General features: G+C 31.0%; 1 long non-coding RNA gene across 3 annotated transcripts; it reads right to left on the bottom strand.

The window, feature by feature from the left end:
* Positions 1-134: 134 nt before the first annotated feature.
* On the bottom strand, positions 135-19,138 carry LOC126902930 (uncharacterized). 3 transcript variants are annotated; one of them, XR_007703375.1, is made up of 3 exons: positions 18,879-19,138; positions 2,423-2,598; positions 135-1,587 (listed from the first exon to the last, which is right to left on the bottom strand). It is a non-coding gene; the product is annotated as an uncharacterized LOC126902930 (long non-coding RNA). The 3 variants fall into 3 exon arrangements; XR_007703376.1 differs by lacking the exon at positions 18,879-19,138 and adding an exon at positions 13,966-17,021; XR_007703377.1 differs by lacking the exon at positions 18,879-19,138 and adding an exon at positions 2,678-5,921.
* Between the last annotated feature and the right edge of the window lie 3,035 nt (positions 19,139-22,173).

Genomic DNA, 22,173 nt, shown 5'->3' with positions numbered 1-22,173 from the left:
CTTTATGTGTAAATTTCAAAATATTAAGTATTAGAAAAATATTTTTTATTTTGAAGTAAATACTATTTTATAATCCTCAAAAACAGTCAGTTCTTTAAGTGAATATTTATACATAAATATGATATGACACCGACTTTGAGTGTTGTGACCAATACTAATACAAATATTTATTTGAGTAAAAAATAAACATTTTTTATAATGTTCGACTCTACAGTACGAAAAATATACTTAAAACGTGATGTACGCATTACAGTGTTTCTATTATTAACGCCCAAAACATATTGACATACTGAAGAAAATTTGACATTATAAATACAATTTACCTACCCTAATGGCGTTAAATTTTTAGAATGATTTCACATTCGACTGTTTTAAGTAATTTTGGATAAATTATTACAATTTTTTAGTTAGTATTACAAATATTTTTTTATTTTTAAAAAAGCTATTCATATTTACGACGAAATTCTTGTATATTCATTTGATAAGATAACTAATTTTAAAACAACTTTGATGGATACTGTAAATTGCTGAGTTTTAAAGTTTGTTTGATCTATCACATGATTTTTTTATTTTACTAGAGACAATCCACACAGTAGTATAATACAATGGAACACAAAAACAAACTTATGACATTAATTTAATAAGTTATAGCAATTTTCAATGGCACTATTTTTATCATATAACTTTTTCCTTCTTTTGAAACATTCAATATTTTTGATTGCTTGTACTGACTTCATGTGAATTTCTTTGAAAAAGTTTGCAAAACTTTCAGATATGCCATTTTATTGATATGTAATGCGCTATAAACAATAAATTAGTAAATGAGTTTTGAAAAGAAAAGTTACTTGAAACTCCTATCCCTTTTATTAGTATATTTTCTATTATACTTTTATAGAACTTTCGATATGATGACCGACATTCGTTTTGTATGGAAAACTTAAAAAGCAACTCATACTCGTTCAAATACAGAAATCTTCAGTAACGGTTCACTAAAAAATACGTTCACTATCTGTGTAAGATTTCCCGAGAAAGAATTCTTTATGAGAATAAATTGTTTTAAATTATTTGACGTCCGTCGTGATCAGTGCCATTAATTCTTTGTCTAAGCTGGAATGGCTTTTCAACGTAATAGAAAAATGTACGTTTTTATTTTTAGATGCATTTCTTTACGAGTATTACTGTATTTTAGGTAAACATGTATAAACTTGCTTATATTTATATAAACGAATGCAAATTGATATTACGGTAATGGACGATACAGTCAATAGTACCTTTACATGTATATGACAAAACTTATAGACCACTAGAAGTACCAATACTTGTTCAAAGAATATGTATCCAATGCATGCTCGCGCATTAATAAAAAGATACGTTATTGAGCTGTTAATATCCGTTATTCTGTTAATTCTATCGTGATGTACCTCTTTACGGGCTTAACGGCCATAATCACGACAAAGAAGTTCAAATAAGATCATTCGCTGCTGATTGTATGGTGACACTGAGGCACCACGACCACATTGTACTGGCTGCGTTCTTAGGATATGGTATCGGTCAAATAATATCAATTCTGGCAGTTCATCTGTTATACTAAAATGTTCAAATAAATATTGTTGTAAATTATAACTAATTAAAATAATACGGATAAAAAAATGGAAAGTCATAATTAGTATTTGTTGCACATTTGATACATTTAAATGAATCAGCAAATTTCAATGAAAAATACAACAATAGTTCAATCTGAATTGTATAGAAAACAGTTTAATAACTATCTAGATAAAATGTCATTCGGCCTAACAATAAAATAAGTAATGCGGATTAATGTTGTTTATATTTCTTCGTCATTCGCTATTACGTTAACGTTGTACATTAGACTATCTCCATGAACTGTATTATATACTGAATATGAACATCGTGTTTTTTTTAAATAAAAAACAATATTGTATGAAATGTGAGTTCCGTATAATCTCTATTTAATTTTTTCGAGATGACGCCTAACGCGAAAACAAAGTGTAATACAATTTATTTGTTTGCCAATAAAAAGATACCTTGAAAACGTTTTAACTAAATGTAAAGCAGTAAATATCACGTCAAAAATACACTAGAAGATATGCAATCGAAATATAGAAATGACTTGCGTCGATTAAAAAATGAATTAGTTATTAGTGTTAAAATAAATAAAAAGTAATCAAAACTATATGATCAAAGAAATTCTCGTAAAAATTATTAAGTATCCTATTAATAAATAACAGTCGAAATAAATTATGAAATGTTTAGTATTGAAAGTCAATACTACCAAGTAAATTCTTAATTACTTTGTTCTATATGCAATGTGACAATTACAAAAAAAAAACTTCGAATGAATAATGAAAACCATATTATCCAAACTCGTCGTTATTATTCATGTTTTGTTAAACTAACTTACTTGTAAAACTTCGAGTGACTTGTACAGTTCTACGATCGATTTATCTTTGTTCTGTTTCAATTTCACGGCAAAATGCTCTTGCGTAGTTCGAAGATCGCGTTGCAGTCTTAACTAGAATGCCCTTAGCCTGAGGAAGTGAGTAATTTGTTACGATGTATATCTGGTAAATGGAAAATCTGCAAAGAGGAAAACCATGAAAAAATATGTATCGATTTTTCTTGCTTTTCTAAGAGATTTAGCACGCCGGCTATTTACCGCAGTGTATAAATGTGCTTCGCCCCTGTTGTGTATGGCAGCTACTGAAGACTTAATAACCTTATCCCTTATATGTTGTATCCCCTCAGTCACGGATAATCCGATTAAAAGCGAGTCTGTAATAGATTATTTTTGCAAGGCCAACGGGGGCAGTGTGTGTATCTTTTTCCATTTCACCCAATATACGATTTACACTATCACACACATTCGCTCTGCACACGGCATAGGCACTTTACTTCACTTTTACCCCCTTGGTGCAAAATGTTCGCATTGTCGTTGCTAGCCAGTGAAGCAACGCGATCGCCTCATTCGGTACCGATGGAGATAGACAAAGATAATGCAAAGTACTAAACCAAACATTGCGTTTTAACAGACATTAATTCTGATAGATATGATTCCTTATGAAAAGTAAGAACTTTTATAGTTTAGAGTCAGAGGCGTCATTTCGAGGGTGGAGACCTGGACATTTTAGTGAAATCTGAAATAACGCCTTTTTTTTTTGAAATAACATAGCGCAGAATTGAACCGAAACTAGAATGACACCATGAAATAATTTTCATTTTATATTCTAAGAAAATGTACATAAATAGGTAAAACCAACTAACAGAAAAACGTTAATTTTATGCAATATAAGAGAAATAATTATTTAATCTTTTATCTTAACTTAAACAACATCTTCTTATTGCGAATATTAAAAATTTGTATTTTGCTTGTCAAAAGGAATGAACAAAAAAAAAAGTGTAACGATCGACCGTTGAAAACTCAATCGTCCCGTTCGGTTAATTACAACTTATTTTTGTTTGTTTTGCTAATTTTACTGGCATTCTTTATAAAAAAAAAAACTATTCGTCGAAAATATCAGTGTCTGTCATAATAGAAATAATAATAATTGATCCATTAAGCGGTCATCGTCGTCATTACAAATACGGTACGTATAATGTTATACACAGCGAAATGCTTAGCCATGTAAGTATCGTTTTCTGCTGTTCCGGTTTGTTACGTTTATCTTGTGCGGCGTCTTGCCCAAGGTGCTCTCGATCATACTTTTATTTCTGTATTATTTTATTTATTTTTTTCCCTGGTAGTTATTATTATGTAGTACACCGCAAAACGCATGTGACCAGAACGATAACCCGAGTAAATCCGTCGCGGAAGCACGATTGCCAAGTTCAAGTGCATTCGGTTCGCCGAACGATTCTTCACACTGTTATGAAATTGAAACTAATTAAAACGGCTATTGATACTAAGCCATAACACATTGCTTGCCGTAAATCATATAATATTTTGTACCGGTGCACACATAATGCATTTACTCTGCAAACACCCATGACCTATTAAATGGTTTCTTCTACAAAGTAAATATCCCCATTATAATTTAACAAACACACATGGCTAATATGACAAATACTAAATGCATTTTTAAGCCATTAGCACTAAAATGTATAAGTACTACACGAAATCTGCATGCGCTAGTTCAAAATATAAATACGATATTATCTTGACAAGATAATATTTTGTTTATATTTAGCACATACTATGCATTGTGTTTATATCAAGGCCAAATCCGGAGGGTGATCCACTTTACCGATTTTTTTTTAACTATGTATAAACTCAACCAAATCCAACCTGACTTCCTATATATATGTTTACATATTTTGGTCTCCTCCCGAAAAAATATCGATTTTCTAATTTATTATTGTATAATTATAAATTATTGATTTATAAAATGTTTTGTTTTGTTTTCTGGTGAAAAATACGATAGCAATCGATCGAATATTAATAGCAAAAAATATGTTTCCTCGTAAAAAATTCATAAAAAAAAATCATTTTACGGCTTTACAATACCAAATTCGATTACAATATTAGTCAATTTTTTACGATTCTCATCGTATACGTCTTTTAAGTTTATACTTAAGAGGCTTTATGCATTTATACCGCGAGAATAGGGTTCGTTTATTCTATTTTAAACTGCTATGGAAGATTTTATCTAAAATACCCAAACTATTATTATTTCTTATACGCATTTTATAAATCACGACGTATTTAGATTATCTCTTCTTTCGTTTTTTCACCACGTGAGTAATTTAGAGGTTGTTCACGATTAATAGATCAATTTCCAAACTTTGGTGCGTGAGTAGAGTGTGAAAATACCACTGCTATGAGTGTGTAGAAAATCCCGATCGGCTATTTTTTAGGTTATAAAACGTTTCTTCCGAGTATCGCAAGATTTTTATTTTGAGCAAATAAAAAATGAGGTGAGCAACCTGACGACGTCGGTCAAAGATGACGCGTCCTTGAACCTTGTACATGTATATTTTATAAGTTTGCTGATTTTGTGATATCGTTTACACTTATTATAAATAACTTCAGTAGATGAACGTATCACAGCGTGTTGTGGATCAGTGAGTTAAACAGGCGTACTAACGCTATCCTGTTGTTAAACCTAATAATAATAACAAAAAGTGTTGTTTTATCATTCATCTTTAATTAATTTGCACAGTTGGGAAATTTAGTTCAATTAAATATGTATAAAAATGATGAAACGCGCACATTTAACAAGTTATAGAAATATCTGTGGACTGCGATAAATACCGTGTGCAATTCTATTCATTGAATGGTTAAAACAAAAAACCTTTTGGCTATAATGAAAATATATAAAATTAAGTAAATATTTGTGCTGGTTTGTATATGTATAGTTTTGAGAAGTTGCTGTATACTATTAAAAGAAATGTGCACTGTACTTAAATAAAGCTACGCAAAATTGTATAAAAAGAAATAGTAACTGCATATTATGATAATTGAAGACCTGCTCTCTTGCGTTGATGGATCAGATGAAGTATTCACCGTTAGAATTCTAGTTATTTCTGATGCATCGATCGTATGTGATGTATAATGTTATTAGGTTCTTTTTTCTTCGAGGGCAAAATGACGTTATGAACGGTAATCAAACTTCAATACGGCGCGTAATGTTTATTTTTATACCAAATAAAATACCTTATTTATAAAACGTTTAAGGCGTTTTAGGTAGGCAATAAATTTTAGCAATAGAAAACATTGTTTTTTCAGTAAACAACACATTAATCTGATTGCATTTAATAGCTATTTATGAGTTGATTACTCATTTTCTGTGGTTTTAATTACATTTTTGTTATCAATTAACCTGTTTATTATGTGTTCTTTGTGTAAAATTTTTAATCGAGTAATTTATCAATTATTTCATTTTTTTTTAATAGTTTTTTGTTCTTAAAATTAATAAAAATAGATGTGATATACGTGTCTATGATAAATGTTCTCAAATAACAGTGGTGTTCTTTAGAAAATTATAATATTCCAGTTGAGAAAAAAATACTTAAAATTACTAGTATATTAATATTTAAAAATTAAAACACCTTCTCAGGTATTCGAAATCAAACAAAATGTTTTTACGTGGCTAAACGAATACATTTAGTAAACCTGATATTTATTTAATAAATGTAAAGCTGTAAACAATAAAGTTGGCGTGCGCACTCAGTCTTGTGCCTACAAGATGTGTTGTGAATGGTCTCAAACGTTATGCAGTGTTAAGTCATGTAAAACTTATTTCATTTGCTTGACAAATTTATCCTGCCTCGAGTGTCACATGTTTCAGTATTGTTGTGTACCTTGTGCAATGGATTGTAAAAGCATTTTCAATATTATCTTTCTTGTTAAGATTTATAATGTCAAGTAGAAAAAAATGCGGACTATATTGCTGTTCTAACGTATGTGACTGCATCCAGTATGTTAATTTTTTCCATTTTTTATTTTAAACGCCGACTCAATATATAAGTCCAGAAAAATACCAGCTCGGTGTAATTCCATAAAGTATGGCAATTATTGTCTTTCTGATCCATTTCTTACTCAGACTCAATTAAGGTATGTGAAGCATATAGTCATCTCAGATTAATGTATACATAATAATGTGACTAACATTTATACAACGTTTTTGGACACAACTTTTTTTAAATGATTTTCTAATAACAAAACCTCTCACATTAAAAAATGATTGACTAAAATAATTAAATTTTGCCAAGTAGGGTTATGACACCCACACGTCTCGGAAAAGTCCTGGACACTGGGAGTTTCTTTTCAACTATATTTGCTATTTTTTTTTATAATATTATGTTGACAATAATTGAATTCAGAAATAATAATGTTATGAAAATGCCTTTTATATATTTTATACTTTTAAATTTACGAGTTAAAAAACAATTTACCTGGATGTAAAACAAATAGATTAATGACCTTTATGAAATTAGGAAATATATACAAAATATGAGTTGCTTAAAATGAATTTTTATGTTTTTAAATCCCGAATATTAATACAATTGTAACCTTTACTAATATTTTTAATATTAAAACTGCGTTTAGAAAATATATTGAAGTTGATGTATATTCCAACTCTGTTGAAATAAATTTTACCCAATAAAATAAAAACAATGAAGTTAATCGTTTTGACGGGAGTTATTGTTATACAAAGAAATAAATGTTCAGTAAATTCATTTAGATGATCAAGTTAAATAAACATATTGACTATATAAAATACAACACCTAAATAACCTCACGGCAAAGAACTGCTTAAGAGCGTCAGAAAAGCCAATAGCTGCAGAAGTCTCGGAACAATGAACACGACAATAGCTATATCGGTACTGGTTTTAATTTGGTTTTTATCTCGAATTCGCCATCGCGATGTTCAGTACATCAGACATCCATTAACTCAGTTGTGTTGTTCATATATCAGTAAACGCTAATACAATGGAAGCTATGCGTATTGCATTAATAATCATAATACTTAAGACTTAGAGTATGAAACCGCCTGTCTAGAGTAAGTAGAAACATTTAACAGTCGATTTTGAGAAAGAAACTGTAAAAAGAGTGCATGGTGTACAGGTATAAGTACCCTTCAATCGGTACTGAGGTGTGACAATGTGAAGTTCTTCTTGGGGCCTACCAGATGGCCATAAATAGAAGCAATTATTAATGGAACATATAAAAAAAAAAAAAGGCAAAGCCCATGCAAACGCACTGATGAGATCCCGCAGTGGATGCAACGACCTTGGAAAATGAGGAAAGGATACGCGACCGCGTGAAGCCAATGACCTTGGCGGGTCACACTCATTTTAGTTCAACGACTGAGTTGCGTTTTGTGGATTTCTTATGAACGTTATTATCACCAACAACGGCACGCATAGAAGAATTACTACACACGGGGCAGCAATGATATAATTATAATTATGATGATACCTGCACAACCGCCACCTCATCATGAACTACCTAGTGTGTGTGTGTGTATAATGGCGTTCGACGCCCGGAAGTAGCTANGGGGCAGCAATGATATAATTATAATTATGATGATACCTGCACAACCGCCACCTCATCATGAACTACCTAGTGTGTGTGTGTGTGTGTATAATGGCGTTCGACGCCCGGAAGTAGCTATTTTTTAATGGACACAAAAATGCACTGCCCGCGCAATTAATCTACATACAACACGTACATATGTCTAATAATGTTGTTTTGGTTAAGTTACGTGTGCGGACGGACGGTACACCTTTACGAGCTCATGCACGAATCAACGGTCACGTGTCCTTGGAGCAATTATTACAAAAAGAACAGTCCCGAATCTCATTTTCTCGTTATGTTACACAATCCCGTAATGATAACGTGCACAGAGTAATTGTACGACGACTTTGAAAAATGCTATCTTATGAAAATTTAGCTAATTCTTAGACAGAGACGACTGGTACTGGCGCACCGAAAGAGAACGCAGGAAGGAAGCTGACGCTAGCAGTATGATGATTGCTTGGTTTTTTTTTTCTTTAATAAAAGAACAATAACTTGAAGTTGTTATAGAAAAAAAGTCATTACACATTCCTATTTACGTAAAATATAATTTGCCGTCACGCATAGATGGATAGAAAAATTCTTGTTTTAATGAGGAAAATTATTAACAATGACTTCTTTTGCGTGCACGCCGAGACGATCATGGACAAACATCGATAGCTTAAAAAGTGATTACACTAAATAATGAAGTGAGGTTAACAGCTCTGCACGTATACCCAAATAATTGTTTTCCTATTCGATTGACAACTTATTTATTTTACATTTTTACATTAGACCAACTCTCTATTATACATANTCCGGTTTGTTACGTTTATCTTGTGCGGCGTCTTGCCCAAGGTGCTCTCGATCATACTTTTATTTCTGTATTATTTTATTTATTTTTTTCCCTGGTAGTTATTATTATGTAGTACACCGCAAAACGCATGTGACCAGAACGATAACCCGAGTAAATCCGTCGCGGAAGCACGATTGCCAAGTTCAAGTGCATTCGGTTCGCCGAACGATTCTTCACACTGTTATGAAATTGAAACTAATTAAAACGGCTATTGATACTAAGCCATAACACATTGCTTGCCGTAAATCATATAATATTTTGTACCGGTGCACACATAATGCATTTACTCTGCAAACACCCATGACCTATTAAATGGTTTCTTCTACAAAGTAAATATCCCCATTATAATTTAACAAACACACATGGCTAATATGACAAATACTAAATGCATTTTTAAGCCATTAGCACTAAAATGTATAAGTACTACACGAAATCTGCATGCGCTAGTTCAAAATATAAATACGATATTATCTTGACAAGATAATATTTTGTTTATATTTAGCACATACTATGCATTGTGTTTATATCAAGGCCAAATCCGGAGGGTGATCCACTTTACCGATTTTTTTTTAACTATGTATAAACTCAACCAAATCCAACCTGACTTCCTATATATATGTTTACATATTTTGGTCTCCTCCCGAAAAAATATCGATTTTCTAATTTATTATTGTATAATTATAAATTATTGATTTATAAAATGTTTTGTTTTGTTTTCTGGTGAAAAATACGATAGCAATCGATCGAATATTAATAGCAAAAAATATGTTTCCTCGTAAAAAATTCATAAAAAAAAATCATTTTACGGCTTTACAATACCAAATTCGATTACAATATTAGTCAATTTTTTACGATTCTCATCGTATACGTCTTTTAAGTTTATACTTAAGAGGCTTTATGCATTTATACCGCGAGAATAGGGTTCGTTTATTCTATTTTAAACTGCTATGGAAGATTTTATCTAAAATACCCAAACTATTATTATTTCTTATACGCATTTTATAAATCACGACGTATTTAGATTATCTCTTCTTTCGTTTTTTCACCACGTGAGTAATTTAGAGGTTGTTCACGATTAATAGATCAATTTCCAAAGTTTGGTGCGTGAGTAGAGTGTGAAAATACCACTGCTATGAGTGTGTAGAAAATCCCGATCGGCTATTTTTTAGGTTATAAAACGTTTCTTCCGAGTATCGCAAGATTTTTATTTTGAGCAAATAAAAAATGAGGTGAGCAACCTGACGACGTCGGTCAAAGATGACGCGTCCTTGAACCTTGTACATGTATATTTTATAAGTTTGCTGATTTTGTGATATCGTTTACACTTATTATAAATAACTTCAGTAGATGAACGTATCACAGCGTGTTGTGGATCAGTGAGTTAAACAGGCGTACTAACGCTATCCTGTTGTTAAACCTAATAATAATAACAAAAAGTGTTGTTTTATCATTCATCTTTAATTAATTTGCACAGTTGGGAAATTTAGTTCAATTAAATATGTATAAAAATGATGAAACGCGCACATTTAACAAGTTATAGAAATATCTGTGGACTGCGATAAATACCGTGTGCAATTCTATTCATTGAATGGTTAAAACAAAAAACCTTTTGGCTATAATGAAAATATATAAAATTAAGTAAATATTTGTGCTGGTTTGTATATGTATAGTTTTGAGAAGTTGCTGTATACTATTAAAAGAAATGTGCACTGTACTTAAATAAAGCTACGCAAAATTGTATAAAAAGAAATAGTAACTGCATATTATGATAATTGAAGACCTGCTCTCTTGCGTTGATGGATCAGATGAAGTATTCACCGTTAGAATTCTAGTTATTTCTGATGCATCGATCGTATGTGATGTATAATGTTATTAGGTTCTTTTTTCTTCGAGGGCAAAATGACGTTATGAACGGTAATCAAACTTCAATACGGCGCGTAATGTTTATTTTTATACCAAATAAAATACCTTATTTATAAAACGTTTAAGGCGTTTTAGGTAGGCAATAAATTTTAGCAATAGAAAACATTGTTTTTTCAGTAAACAACACATTAATCTGATTGCATTTAATAGCTATTTATGAGTTGATTACTCATTTTCTGTGGTTTTAATTACATTTTTGTTATCAATTAACCTGTTTATTATGTGTTCTTTGTGTAAAATTTTTAATCGAGTAATTTATCAATTATTTCATTTTTTTTTAATAGTTTTTTGTTCTTAAAATTAATAAAAATAGATGTGATATACGTGTCTATGATAAATGTTCTCAAATAACAGTGGTGTTCTTTAGAAAATTATAATATTCCAGTTGAGAAAAAAATACTTAAAATTACTAGTATATTAATATTTAAAAATTAAAACACCTTCTCAGGTATTCGAAATCAAACAAAATGTTTTTACGTGGCTAAACGAATACATTTAGTAAACCTGATATTTATTTAATAAATGTAAAGCTGTAAACAATAAAGTTGGCGTGCGCACTCAGTCTTGTGCCTACAAGATGTGTTGTGAATGGTCTCAAACGTTATGCAGTGTTAAGTCATGTAAAACTTATTTCATTTGCTTGACAAATTTATCCTGCCTCGAGTGTCACATGTTTCAGTATTGTTGTGTACCTTGTGCAATGGATTGTAAAAGCATTTTCAATATTATCTTTCTTGTTAAGATTTATAATGTCAAGTAGAAAAAAATGCGGACTATATTGCTGTTCTAACGTATGTGACTGCATCCAGTATGTTAATTTTTTCCATTTTTTATTTTAAACGCCGACTCAATATATAAGTCCAGAAAAATACCAGCTCGGTGTAATTCCATAAAGTATGGCAATTATTGTCTTTCTGATCCATTTCTTACTCAGACTCAATTAAGGTATGTGAAGCATATAGTCATCTCAGATTAATGTATACATAATAATGTGACTAACATTTATACAACGTTTTTGGACACAACTTTTTTTAAATGATTTTCTAATAACAAAACCTCTCACATTAAAAAATGATTGACTAAAATAATTAAATTTTGCCAAGTAGGGTTATGACACCCACACGTTTCGGAAAAGTCCTGGACACTGGGAGTTTCTTTTCAACTATATTTGCTATTTTTTTTTATAATATTATGTTGACAATAATTGAATTCAGAAATAATAATGTTATGAAAATGCCTTTTATATATTTTATACTTTTAAATTTACGAGTTAAAAAACAATTTACCTGGATGTAAAACAAATAGATTAATGACCTTTATGAAATTAGGAAATATATACAAAATATGAGTTGCTTAAAATGAATTTTTATGTTTTTAAATCCCGAATATTAATACAATTGTAACCTTTACTAATATTTTTAATATTAAAACTGCGTTTAGAAAATATATTGAAGTTGATGTATATTCCAACTCTGTTGAAATAAATTTTACCCAATAAAATAAAAACAATGAAGTTAATCGTTTTGACGGGAGTTATTGTTATACAAAGAAATAAATGTTCAGTAAATTCATTTAGATGATCAAGTTAAATAAACATATTGACTATATAAAATACAACACCTAAATAACCTCACGGCAAAGAACTGCTTAAGAGCGTCAGAAAAGCCAATAGCTGCAGAAGTCTCGGAACAATGAACACGACAATAGCTATATCGGTACTGGTTTTAATTTGGTTTTTATCTCGAATTCGCCATCGCGATGTTCAGTACATCAGACATCCATTAACTCAGTTGTGTTGTTCATATATCAGTAAACGCTAATACAATGGAAGCTATGCGTATTGCATTAATAATCATAATACTTAAGACTTAGAGTATGAAACCGCCTGTCTAGAGTAAGTAGAAACATTTAACAGTCGATTTTGAGAAAGAAACTGTAAAAAGAGTGCATGGTGTACAGGTATAAGTACCCTTCAATCGGTACTGAGGTGTGACAATGTGAAGTTCTTCTTGGGGCCTACCAGATGGCCATAAATAGAAGCAATTATTAATGGAACATATAAAAAAAAAAAAAGGCAAAGCCCATGCAAACGCACTGATGAGATCCCGCAGTGGATGCAACGACCTTGGAAAATGAGGAAAGGATACGCGACCGCGTGAAGCCAATGACCTTGGCGGGTCACACTCATTTTAGTTCAACGACTGAGTTGCGTTTTGTGGATTTCTTATGAACGTTATTATCACCAACAACGGCACGCATAGAAGAATTACTACACACGGGGCAGCAATGATATAATTATAATTATGATGATACCTGCACAACCGCCACCTCATCATGAACTACCTAGTGTGTGTGTGTGTGTGTATAATGGCGTTCGACGCCCGGAAGTAGCTGTTTTTTAATGGACACAAAAATGCACTGCCCGCGCAATTAATCTACATACAACACGTACATATGTCTAATAATGTTGTTTTGGTTAAGTTACGTGTGCGGACGGACGGTACACCTTTACGAGCCCATGCACGAATCAACGGTCACGTGTCCTTGGAGCAATTATTACAAAAAGAACAGTCCCGAATCTCATTTTCTCGTTATGTTACACAACCCCGTAATGATAACGTGCACAGAGTAATTGTACGACGACTTTGAAAAATGCTATCTTATGAAAATTTAGCTAATTCTTAGACAGAGACGACTGGTACTGGCGCACCGAAAGAGAACGCAGGAAGGAAGCTGACGCTAGCAGTATGATGATTGCTTGGTTTTTTTTTTCTTTAATAAAAGAACAATAACTTGAAGTTGTTATAGAAAAAAAGTCATTACACATTCCTATTTACGTAAAATATAATTTGCCGTCACGCATAGATGGATAGAAAAATTCTTGTTTTAATGAGGAAAATTATTAACAATGACTTCTTTTGCGTGCACGCCGGGACGATCATGGACAAACATCGATAGCTTAAAAAGTGATTACACTAAATAATGAAGTGAGGTTAACAGCTCTGCACGTATACCCGAATAATTGTTTTCCTATTCGATTGACAACTTATTTATTTTACATTTTTACATTAGACCAACTCTCTATTATACATAATATTTTTAAGTTGTTCGTTTTTATGTGTAAAGCAATACACATATCGAGATAGACTACTTTCATTTTACTACTCACTTTTCATCTGCGTTATTCGATGAAAGCCCATCCTCAGAAAAATATTGCCACGCGTGATATTTTTTATTTTATTTTTTGAGTATATACCATAAGTACACTTATAAATATACGCTTTATTAGGATGTCATAGTAGAGCCTCTCATATGTAAAAATTGGTATCAGTATAGTCACAACACGGGTCTGTAGCTGTCGCTCTGAACATGGACTCTGCAACTAGTCCGAAACGTCAATTCTTAACCAAAAAATTGGAGACATCCGAAAACACGTCAAGCAATACGACAATCCGCAAAAGCTTTACATACTCCACAAGTATATCTCCCCTAAACAATCATATTTTGCATATGATCCTTTTTCATCTGAAACTATAAACATAATTGCACCGATATTTAGATCCGTATATATAAGTTTTAACAGTTATTTCATGATTTTTCTTTTTTTTTTTTTGAGACAAGAAATTAGCATGAATTCTATAGCTTAGAAACTATAATTATTTCTCCAATGACTAAGATATATCTTACAATATTCACTATACTTTTCATTCATTAATTTTAGAATGAGTTTAGTGTTAATATTTGTATGCGATAGCGCATCATTATAGTTTAAAAGGTGCTTACATACTTATATCTATAAAATATCAATATGAAATAAATACAATTGTATTTTAACAGTTCTATAAAAATGCGTTTATTCCGAGTATGCATTTGCAAACAAAAACTTGTTAGCATGTTACTATAGACATGACAATGTAACAATTTAATATTATAATATTAAATTTTATTGACGCGCTTTGTTTAAAAATCAGTCGTTGCACATTTACGTTATTGTTCAAGCACTTGTAAATCGAAAAACGTTTATTGTTCATGTACTATTATTTATGGGACGCTTTTGAAAAACCGTTAAGTTTTTTTGGACGGCGGTCTGAATGTTTTTTGGCTTAATTCCACGTTTTTTATAAGTACTTTGAGAGCATCTGAACTGCACATTTTTATGCAGTGTACTTTCTAAGAGTTGTCTAGTATCATTAAGTATTAAAGACATATTCACTGTTCATATACTGTGTCAAGTAAATCGAGTGGACCACTCCTGCAATTGCACAAAGCAAAAACGATCCAGCATTTCGATCACAATATAAACATACGTTTATATTAAAAGCCTGGAGATCAATGAGCAATCCGGTAGCTCGAGAACATGTGTTATTTTTCCGCTTATTCGTCTAACGTTAAACAGTCTAAAATCGGATTTTTAACACTTGAACGCGAAAAGCGTTACAATATCTATCAATTAAGTTAAATATGTATACGTAATGAAAAGTAATGAATGGCATTTAAAACAAAGTGTAAGTGCTTACGCGTATTTGTGAATATGGTCCTAAAAAAGTTTTATAAGGCAATGCGCGTTTATAATAACACTATTGTCATTACTATATGACCTATTTTTAACTGATTAATGTTACAAATTTCATTTGTGGTTTGCCTCTTCTAGTCAAAGTACTTTGAACTTTGACAGTGATGTGCATCGATCAATACCCATAAAGAATATTTTCTTAGAAAAACCGCATATTTTGAACATTGATTTAAACTAAAATCTATTAGTCTCAGTCTTAAAAATATGAATTGTTTCTTTTTTTTTTTTAATATCATATATTTTTTTACAGCTCTCTAAAGCTTAAAACAATTTTGTCTATAGAAAAACAAAAACGACTAATGTAAATAATTTATAAATTCTTCTAGTTCACAGATTCCATTATAAATTTTTGGGATTATTATTCTTCGCGTTCAGTAACATAATTTAACGTTATAATTATTAGTTCATAACAAATTTGCTTTACACGTTTTTTCAGATTAGTTCGCAATACTGATTCATAGTGATTTTTAACTTATAGCAATTTAAGTAATTAGTAGTAATTCAAAAAGTTCTATCTAATTATCTGAACGAACGATCAGCCTATTTGTGACAACAATTAATGTTGGTGTAACATAGACACTGCGTTCTATTTAGCGCAGAAAGTGTGATTTAATAAGACTTTCACAAAATATATTAGACTATTATATTGAAATTATCGGCATAGAATATCAAATTAACACGATACGAAAAAAAGGATTAGCAGGTCAAGAGAAATTGGTGGCGCTAACCGATATAATTTTATTAATTATGATGATAAATAAATTATTTATTTAAAGGCCGTACGTGCGTGGAACATCGTTGATATTGTTATTAAAAAAAAAAAGTATTATGTTTAATTTAATAAACGAGTGACACGATAATAAACGTCGTGTTTCCGGGTGCGATTATATTTAGAAACGGTACGGCCTGAGGCTGTCGGACGACGGTCGGGGAGACTGTTTTTAAGTATAGAGATGGCAATGATGTTCAGTCCGGTCGCGTTTGGCGCCATAAAAAACAGCGCCATTCGTTCTGTTAATGTTATACTTAAAAAATTATAAACACATGGACAAAACTGTACGTGAACTTGCATATATTATTATCATGAACAAGTTACCAAGTCTTGACTGCAGCCGATACTGCAGACATGTGAAGTAGCACGAGCATTTGCATTCCTTCGCGTGGGATTAGATACCGTAGAGGTCTAATATGATGAATACGGTTGTAATTTTCTTATTCTAATTGAAAATAATAATTAAATGTTGGCTGTTATAGTGAGCATTCTATATTCCACTTAATCAGAAAAACTATATATAGAAAACTGATTTTATATCTCCATTTGATAACTTCTACTTATTTGGATTGATTCTCAAGTCGAAAAGCATGTTTAAGCAACTTTGACTAGTTATCATTTTCAAATAGGCCTCTGTAATATGAACCTGAGGAACCACTGGTAAATTAGTGTATGTTACCTTAAAGTAGGTCAGTAAATTAACACGACCCGAAGAAAACTAGTTTTTAACGTTGTACTCTGAATAATTATGTTCATGCAAAATTTTTTAACGTATGTAATTCATTTAACTCTTAATTTATTAAATTATATCTTGACATAATATTCATTTGTAAATCTTCAGTGTCCTTATCTTGTTCATCAATCTTAAACCAAACCCTAACCACTCGTATAAAAAAAAAAAATAACTTAAAATATTTATAAGACAATTTATATGCGAAAATGGTTATGATATCATTTTTAATCATCATGATTCAAAATTAATAGCAACTGTCAAGAGTAATAGATACGAGATATTTTACATTGATAGATCAAATTGAAGTAATGGATGCAAAACATTTAACTATATGTAATTAAAAAGGTATTTGCATTTGTACATTACAAATTTAATAATTGATAATTTTATCCGTATAAGCGTATGATACTCACTGGCAATTTTATTTACAAATTATATTTTTATTCAAAAATATTTATAACGAGTTAAAACTAAATTTAGACATAAAGAACAGGAAAACGCTCTTCAGACGAATTAATTGGACGGATAGTATATTTTGTGTGCTTCTACGATACTGATTACGAATTAATAAATGACAGACAAAGTATGTTAAATGGTAATTTTTAAGCGGTATTTTTAAAACTTGCATTTTTTTTTTTTTTATATCATCTTTTATAGAAACATGCTAGCAGCGGTTAAGTTACAAGTATGGTAAAACTTACAAATGCAACATTAGCGTCAAATATTTGATCGTTTAAATTTTAAATGCTATAAGCGGTCAGACTATTAAGAATATACCTTATAATTAAAAATAACAACATATATGTGAACTGTAAACCATGTGTTGTGTACTTATTAGTCGGTTAATGAAAACTCACTCGAGTTGTTTTACCAAAAAGACTACTATCTAAGCCACAAGCATAATTTACAAGCCAAGAATAAATTCTCCGAGTCTGGGGGGGGGGTTAAAATAGTTGTTTTATGTTAAAAGAAAACTAGTTGACAGTTAAAAATGATAATATATCACATAAGTACCGCTAAATGAACAATAATGTGTGTCGGATTGCGTTTTTGAACAAACTGTTTGTTAATAAATTTATTATTTTAGCACATAGAATCCATTAAATTTTTTACTCGAACATATTGATGTTGTCAACGTTTACCATAGTGACGTAATTGTATATTTTAACGGCACAACCACGTGTCTTATCGTCGAGGAGACATAATAAATTATTACAAGGTGAACTTACAATTTTTAATACTTAGAATAGATATGACCGCATAAAATTTACTATGACTCCGGGACCTCTTCTATTCATCGTTGTCCTCCATTGGAAAATAATAGTAGTATTTGTCTTTGAAAAATAAATGGTTTGAAATAAAAACAAATACTTTCTTTTGTAAATTACATCAGATCATAAATCATCTTAATGTTTACTAATCCCACGCTAACCACACAAAACAGTCAATGTGTAAATTAGAGATCTCAACGTGTTTAGAAGATTTTAGGTAGTATTTATATTTAAATAGCTACTGGTTTGAATTAAACAAGAACTTTAATTGAATACATTTTCTGAGTTTATTTTATACAGGAAAAGATACTTAATACATTTTAACACAAGCAAACACTTTTTTTTCTTGTCTACAACTAACATTTGCGCTTTTTGTCGGCAACTATTATTACACTTTGAAAGCAAACGAATGATTGTCTCACAAATATTTTATTAGTTATTTCGCTTCCCGGCTTATAGACGTGTAACATTTCTTATTTTTCATTTTACAAAATTCACAGTATCTTAAGTTATATCACGTATTTAAGACATGCTAATCGATAACTTTGTAATAATATTTAGTGAATAAGACATATTTAACAATTTATTTTTAGTATTTGATTTTATTTAAAATTACTCGTCATTAAACATCGTGCGAAGAAAAATAGTATAATAAATTTTTGACGAAACTACTTAATAAATGTTTATATCTATTAAAAATTACAATATTTAATACAATACGATATTTACTCACGATTTCAAACTTCATCAACTTATTAAAAACAAATATATTCATTTTCGTTTATTTGTTTGCTTTTTTGAACGCTATATTTTATAAATGTAACTTAAATCTTTTATAAATTCTTTAGTTTTCTCCAAGAATGTAATCATTTTTCTTTTTTTATAACATGAATGTATACAGGAAAGATTTCATTTTAGGCGATGAGCAATCCAAAATTAACATTTCATTTGTTAGATCAATAGTATTTTTTTTATCATTAAACGTGCACAAATTATTGCTGTACTGAATGATCTAAATTTCATACACCCAATTGAATTTATGTGTTATTTTAATAAATTACAACATGAGATACGCGACCTACATTTTTTGCTTTTAATATTTATATGTTAACTGACACACGTGTAGATACTAAATAAGCATAAATGCATCACTGTGAGTCGAGATAAAAAATAAATTATTTTTCATTATCTTGATCAGCTTGCGTTGGCCATCAAAATAACTATTGAGTGCAAATGTTAAAAAATGTTTGCGAAATTCTCCATATAAGATATGTGCTGTCGACGTTTAACGGTCCACCGGCTTGCCCACGTGAAAGATAAACCGATCAGTCATCTCGAATTTCGATATATAATTATGAGAATCACATGTAAAGCCATAGACAGACTTGAAGTTTGCTATTAACTTGAAATTTTTCCCAAACAAAGTTTTGCTCCACTTTTCTTGGTATTTGAGCGTCGCTTTTCGAATATAATTATAACGTTGCCCTTAATTACGGGCGCTCATACACGAGCGGATTAAAAACGTCAATTAGAATTACAGTAATACATTAAAATGATAATGTTCACATGTAAAGATTACTAAACAGTTATACAAAAAAGGCTTGATTTGTACGCATTAAAAGGTATTTGAAGATAAAAAATGTAATATAATATTGGGCTTTCTGGGAATGGCAGTGTTCCATCAACTTGTTTTACGCATCGTCATAGCCGAACTGGCGTTCACGAGGCTTAATGTGATTATATGTTTGGAATTTTATGTTTTGAATTTATTGTTTTATAGGCTAAATTCGTGATATTCTTTTGTAATTACACTACTGTACGACTCGTCTGTATCATCAACAAAACTTAAACAAAATAATTCAAGGGTACGTCGTAATTATATAACATGCGAGTAAATGAATTTTTTCCGATTTATTTCAATTCGTGGATTTACTAGGGAAATATTTATTGCGCACAAGTTTTACCTGCTAATTACGGGACGTTCTCAGTAATTTTATAATATATTTTTAAAACCTGAGCTACCAGTTATATTATTACTCGCTGAAATGTTCCTTTAGTGAGTCATTTCCACGAGCCGAACATTTTATAATCGAGTCCCCTCCGTAAAATTGTCCGGTAGTAAAACAAATTACTACAAGAAAAACGGGTGATAATTGGTCGGGCAATTTTTTTATTTTCGGTAGATAATATTTACCGGAAAACGGCAGTTTTTAATTGCTCGTGGAGCCGATTCAATGGTTCTCTCTTGTGGGCCGGACGTTCCCAAGAAGTCAAAGGAAAACGGCGTGTGCGGAAGATGTCGATGTGAGTGACCTTGATGTCGAAGGTCACGTCAGATAATCGCGATCAATTTTCATACTGACTCGAGTACGTGATGGGGCGGGAGCCTACCAATATGCGTTGTAATATGTGCACACATAACGGGAGATGACAACATAGGCTGGCAGCGGTTGGTGACTTAATGATTATAATTTTCTTTTTCCACTTGCCACCGACCGCCACAAAGCCTTTCGGCTATATTATTTTTAGATGTTACGGTAAAATAGTATAAACCGTGCGCTCTGATACTCCTAACTTCCCCTGCAAATCAGCGAGCCTGTTTGAATATCTTATAATCAATATTTGAATATTCTCGACCCAAGTATCTCGGTATCTGTAAACAGAATTTCAGACTTATTTCACTAATTGACATTTAAATATTATAATCAACAAACACGGTGCATTACAAATTTTTATTAGTATTTTATTTAAATGTCGAACTCATAAATAACACAATGTTAAAATCTCTTAGGCAAGTGAAGAGTTTTAAGTACAGCAACTCCTTCTATTATACAACAACATGTACATTAATCATTGATCACAGCGACTCCCTCACACAAGCCTCGCTACATTAATCTCGAAGGCATAACTGCACAGAGTATAAAGTGCAGTTATATGGCACTTGTAGTAATTTGTAAGACATAAGATTACGATCAAAACAAACGCCACGGGTTTAATAAATTCTTAAACACTTGCGCAGTTTATAATTTTCAATATTCAATGCTAAATATTTATTCACGGCAGAATAAAAATAACATATTAATTAAATAAAAATTCTTTCGTATAGCTGAAGTTGTCGCGTTTTTCGCTATACCGCAATTTATTTAGATAATATATTTTCTGTATAATAAAAACATTGAAGATCCAGTGACATCTTACTATTTTTTTTTTTAAATTGTGTTTAACCTATCAAATTAATTACTTCTATACTATTTCACTTGATCGAGTCGGAGATTTTTCTCTTATGTGCTAAAATCTTGTTGAATATGACGCGTTTAAAAATAAGTTTGCATTTTAAAAAAATCCCTTCAAATTTCATTTAAAAATATTAGGAAAATTGTTTTATTTTAGTAAACCTCGTATTTAATACTATTAGTTCTGTACGTTACACTTGTGTTTTACAATATTATACCGCTATAATTCCTGTGTTGATTGTTAGTGGATATATTGACGGCAAGTCCTATGCAGATGCTCATCCTAGAATCATTATCATATATTTTTAGTGCGTCACGTTTATATTATAATGGCTAACAAATAAATGACGACCAAGTAGTGTAAAGTCGGCATAACAATACTGTACACAATCGTTGCTGTTCGAAGTCAAATGTTCTTTGGCTACTGAGGCGGCCGCTTTACGGCAATTGCAGAAACTGCTAAACAATAGCTGGACCAGTGCTCGTTATTGCTCCAGAGGACTAAAAGCTTTTGCAGCCCGAAGAATTCTCAAAAGGTTTGCGTGTAAACGTCCAATTATTGTGGTAATGTATTAACTGAGGGACTCGCTAACACATACCACCGACGGCAATTGTTAACGTTAAAAAATAGTATCGAGGTTCGCCACCTTTGATTTTTAAATCGCCGGAATGCTGTTTAAACTACATTTAAATGGTTCTGTAAGAAGATTTATCATTCTTCTATTGCAGTAGAATAGAAAGTAAAATAATCTCAACTGGTAAACAGTAATTCTATCACTAGAAACTTATTCTCTA

The sequence above is a fragment of the Daktulosphaira vitifoliae genome, unplaced genomic scaffold (assembly GCF_025091365.1).
Source record: "Daktulosphaira vitifoliae isolate Bord-2020 unplaced genomic scaffold, ASM2509136v1 Scaffold_3, whole genome shotgun sequence".
NCBI classification, from domain to species: Eukaryota; Metazoa; Arthropoda; class Insecta; order Hemiptera; family Phylloxeridae; genus Daktulosphaira; species Daktulosphaira vitifoliae.
Note: the sequence above shows the minus strand (reverse complement) of the source record. Positions and strands in the feature narration are given on the sequence as shown.